This window comes from Lepus europaeus, chromosome 1 (genome assembly GCF_033115175.1).
Source record: "Lepus europaeus isolate LE1 chromosome 1, mLepTim1.pri, whole genome shotgun sequence".
Classification (NCBI taxonomy): Eukaryota; Metazoa; Chordata; class Mammalia; order Lagomorpha; family Leporidae; genus Lepus; species Lepus europaeus.
The window spans coordinates 107564782-107568997 of NC_084827.1; the positions used below are offsets into that span (position 1 = coordinate 107564782).

A 4216-nucleotide genomic window follows, 5' to 3' on the forward strand; every position below is an offset into this window, starting at 1 on the left:
GAGGTAGAGTTATAGACAGTGAGAGGAAGAGACAGAGAGAGAGGCCTTTCTTCCGTTGGTTCACTTCCCAAATGGCTGCAACGGCCAGAGCTGTTCTGATCAGGAGCCAGGAGCTTCTTCCAGGTCTCCCACGTGGGTGAAGGGGCCCAAGGACTTGGGCCATCTTCTACTGCTTTCCCAGGCCATAGTAGAGAGCTGGATTGGAAGAGGAGCAGCCGGGACTAGAACCGGCGCCCATATGGGATGCTGGCGCCGAAGGCGAGGATTAACCTACTGCACCATGGCACCAGCCCCTAGTTCACTAATATTTTCATCTACTGAAGGTGATCTTGGCTGCTTCCATGCTTTGACAATTATGAATAAAGACACTACCGATATCCATGTGCAGATATTTGGGCTAGCATACATTTTCAACTTCTTTGGTAAGTACTAAGGAGTGCAATTGCTATGGAAACAGTATAATTAGTTTTGTAAGAAACCACCAAACTGTTTTCCAAAGTAGTCCTACCATTTTGCACCCCCACCAGTAATGAATAAGAGCTCCCATTATCCCACATCCTTACTAACATTCAGATTTGGCCATTCTAAAGGTAATCAGTGGTAAATCTCATGGTTTTACTTCCACTCCCCTGATGACATGTGATATGAGCCTCTCTTCACGTGCTTAATTTCCTTCTGTATATCTTCTTTGATGAGACGTCTTCCAGGGTGTTTGATCTATTTTTTTTTTTTAATTTTTTTTTGACAGGCAGAGTGGATAGTGAGAGAGAGAGACAGAGAGAAAGGTCTTCCTTTTGCCGTTGGTTCACCCTCCAATGGCCGCCGCGGCTTGTGCTGCGACCTGCACATCGCGCTGATCCGATGGCAGGAGCCAGGTGCTTCTCCTGGTCTCCCATGGGGTGCAGGGCCCAAGCACTTGGGCCATCCTCCACTGCACTCCCTGGCCACAGCAGAGAGCTGGCCTGGAAGAGGGGCAACCGGGACAGGATCGGTGCCCCGACCGGGACTAGAACCTGGTGAGCCAGCACCGCAAGGCGGAGGATTAGCCTAGTGAGCCACGGCGCCGGCCTGTTTGATCTATTTTTAATGAGGTTGTTTATTTTCTTCTTTTAAGTGTTTAACTTAAACCTGTATTTGTAGTTTCTAAACTAGAATACAGACAAAACAAGCTTATCATCTAACCATGTTGAAGACATAACTATTATCTGCTATGATTTTTTTTTTTTTTTGATCCACAGACTACTTTTTGTTACATGGATACCAATGGGAACAAAAGGCAAAGAATCACTGGCCTCCCTATACAAGGAACAGCTCCTTTTCTAGCATTCTTTAAAAATATGCATTTCACAATCCTCACACCTCAATGAGGGTGGCAATGTAATAAATACAGTAGTTGGTTTTGTTCTCCTCAATGTGAACGGACGTCCACAAGCTACCTGTTACAAGCCCTCTCTTTCTGGACTTGTCCGGTGTTTTGTCCATGATTTTCTCATTCTAGACATCTGGGACAGCACCACTTGCCCTTTGGTTTATGGTTTGAGTCCCACATGGTTGAGTCCTGTGCATGAAAGGTAGAACCACTGGATGAGGCACTGGTCGCGGTCGCAGCCTATCATCTCTCCACAGGAGTCCTCATTGCACAGGCAGTACCTGGGCTCCTTCGGGTGGACGGGGAGCTCTGCGGGTGAGGCTTCCCTCTCTGCTTAGGCTTGGAGAGATTCTTTCCTTAGAGGTTTTTGCTTTCTTCTCCTTGAGTGTTCCTGAGGTGATGTTGCTGTGGTCATGATTATTAGAAGCAGTCTCTCATTGCTGCGCTGTCACCTTCTCTGCCTGCCTGATTGTCTTATTCTTCGACTTATCCTGGCCAGCTTCGCCACGTTTGCCAGTTGTGTCTCTAATCTGATGTGTCTCAAAGAGTGCCACGTGACTGTCCACCTGCCTGGTCCGGTTCTCCACCAGCTCCACCCTCTGGCTCACCGTCTGGATCTTCCCATCGCCCAGCTCCTGGCTGCCAATCAGGGCTCTCTGGATGCAGTGTAGCACCTGCACCCTTCTGGGTATCATCCATCTCACGGTTCAACTTCTCGTAAGATTCATCCAATTCCTTCAGGATTTCTTGGTATTTCACTTTGATCTCCCGCGTCAGCAACACGTTTCTCTGCAGGTCAAAAAGGCAGAGACTCGGTGGAGTCCAGGTAATCCCCCACATAGTTCACCAGGTGGGTATGCTCAGGGGTTGGCCGGACTCGAGCGCTCCGGGCGCCCCCCATCGGCTCCCACTCCTGCTCCGGCTCCGGCCCCTTCTTGCCCGGCCTGGCCCTGCCCGTCCCGGCGGCTACATCTGCAGAGCCCGCCATGCCGTCTCCGGGCTCCGGGGCAGCAGTGGCTTGAGGCTCTCTGCCGCACGCCCCATATTTTTTTATTATTGAATTTGAAAAGCTCTTTATACTTGGTTTCATTTTCGTACTCAACAAAATCAGTATAATTGATTTCCAAGAGCTCTGATGATGTTCTTATTAAGTTGGGCACAGATGTTGGTTTACATTTATTTCATAATGACCAGAGGGTTGCGAGGTCGCATAATTTTTTGGGTCAGCTTATACAATTGCTTCCCAGTAGGCATGGCAGGTTGCTTGTGTTTAGACTAATTATCTCTCCGGTTTTCACGAGAGATAACCCCCAAATATTTTGCTCTTTTAAAAGGAATTTTGTTGTGGAAATTTTCAAAAGTAAACAAAAGGAATGAGAGGAGCATAATAAATCCTGATGTTCCTCATCATAACAATATTGTTTCATTTATAGCCTCCTTTACTTCTCTTTTCACTTGCTGGGTTATTTTGTAGCATAGCTTAAATATCATTTCACTCATAAATATTCAGTATGAATGTATAAAAGAAATTCTTCACAAAACAACCACAATACTATTTTCATATATAAAAATTTAAATAATCATGTAATGTAATTAAATATTCAATCAGTATTCCAATTTTCCTAGTGTCTCCCACCCTTCCCAACTTGTTTGCTTTAATCAGGAGCTAAATAGGATTCATTACAATGTAATTGGTCAGTATGCGGTATTTTTTTTAAGATTTATTTATTTGAAAGAGTTACACAGAAAGAGAAAGAGAGGCAGACAGAGAGGTCTTCCATCCACTGGTTCACTCCCCAATTGGCCAATTCTTCCCAGTCTCCCTTGTGGGAGGGACCCAAGGACTTGAGCCATCCTCTACTGCTTTCCTAGGCCATAGCAGGGAGCTGGATTGGAAATGGAGCAGTCGGGACTTGAACTCGCGCCCATATGGGATGCTGGCATATGGGATGCTGGCACTGCAGGTGGCAGCCTTACCCACTATGCCACAGCAAGGGCCCAGTTATGTCTTTTTTTAAAAAACAGAAAAAGATGGCTGGTGCTGTGGTGCAGCAGGTTAAAGCCCCAGCCTGCAGCGCAGGCATCACATATGGGTGCCGGTTCAAGTCTTGGCTGCTCTACTTCCAATCCAGCTCTCTGCTATGGCCTGGGAGGGCAGTGGAATATGGCCCAAGTCCTTGGACCCCTTCACCCACGTGGGAGACCCGGAAGAAGCTCCTGACTCCTGGCTTCCGACCGGCACAGCTCCGGCCTTTGCGGCCAACTGGAGAGTGAGCCAGTAGATGGAAGATCTTTCTCTCTCTCTGCCTCTCCTTCCCTCTCTGTGTAACTCTTTCAAATAAATAAATAAATAAATAAATAAATCTTTTAAAAAAAAAGCAAATGTCTGTGTGCATCAGTATTGCTGCAAATACAGTCTTTAAAAACTATGTTTTATATTTTGTCAAACCAGTGGTTAAGAGTGTTATACTGTTGTAGTTCCAATTATCTGTGATCACTTTAAAATTCTTTGTATATGCATGAAATGGTCATTTTTTCACTCAATTATTATTTATAGCCATTGTCTATATTCCCACTAAACCAGGTTTTTATGCTTTTTACTTGTTAAACTTCTTACTTGGAGAAGTGTTAAACCTTTTTACGGTAATGTAATTTTAAATTATGTTATTTCAAAAACTGAAAAAAAAAAAAAGGGAGAAGAAAAGAGGATGGAGAAGGAAGAGAGGGAGAAAGCACTGCAGGGCATACTTTAATCCCCTGTGCCACAGGGCTGCCCCTCCTCTCTCTGCTCTACAGGTTTTATTGAACACTTATTTTTCACAAGGTGAGTAAGCATTGAAAAGGAAT

At 45.4% G+C, this 4216-nt stretch overlaps 1 pseudogene; it reads right to left on the reverse strand.

The window, feature by feature from the left end:
• Positions 1-1353: 1353 nt before the first annotated feature.
• Positions 1354-2357, reverse strand: LOC133763053 (inhibitor of growth protein 1-like; annotated as a pseudogene).
• Positions 2358-4216: the final 1859 nt, after the last annotated feature.